This window comes from Pteropus vampyrus, unplaced genomic scaffold, assembly GCF_000151845.1.
Source record: "Pteropus vampyrus isolate Shadow unplaced genomic scaffold, Pvam_2.0 Scaffold14, whole genome shotgun sequence".
NCBI classification, from domain to species: Eukaryota; Metazoa; Chordata; class Mammalia; order Chiroptera; family Pteropodidae; genus Pteropus; species Pteropus vampyrus.
In genome coordinates, this window is record NW_011888795.1 from 16,209 (window position 1) to 16,600 (window position 392).

The following is a 392-nucleotide window of genomic DNA, read 5'->3' on the forward strand; positions in this document are numbered from 1 at the left end:
GAGTCAACCCTTAGTTGACCTAACAGATTGCAAGGACCTGTCAGCTTACAATCTCTTATTTTTTTATTTTTTACACCTACAGCACCTGGTCTTCCTAGGTGGTCTCCCATCCAAGTACTAACCAGGCCCGACCCTGCTTAGCTTCGGAGATCAGACGGGATTGGGCTTGTTCAGGGTGGCATGGCCGTAGACTGCAAGACCTTTTTTAAAACGCAAAGTGAGGATAACTTTCATCATTATGATTACAACTACCTCTCCTGCTATACACTCATACACACACACACAGAGCTTTTTTTTTAAATTTAATTTTATTATTAGTCTCAAGTATATAGTACATTGGTTAGACATTTATATAGTTTATAAAACTACTTCCCTAATTGCTCTTTCTCTCC

General features: G+C 39.3%; 1 pseudogene; it reads right to left on the reverse strand.

Annotated features, from left to right (window-relative positions):
- Positions 1-73: 73 nt before the first annotated feature.
- LOC111734345 lies at positions 74-192 on the reverse strand (annotated as a pseudogene).
- Between the last annotated feature and the right edge of the window lie 200 nt (positions 193-392).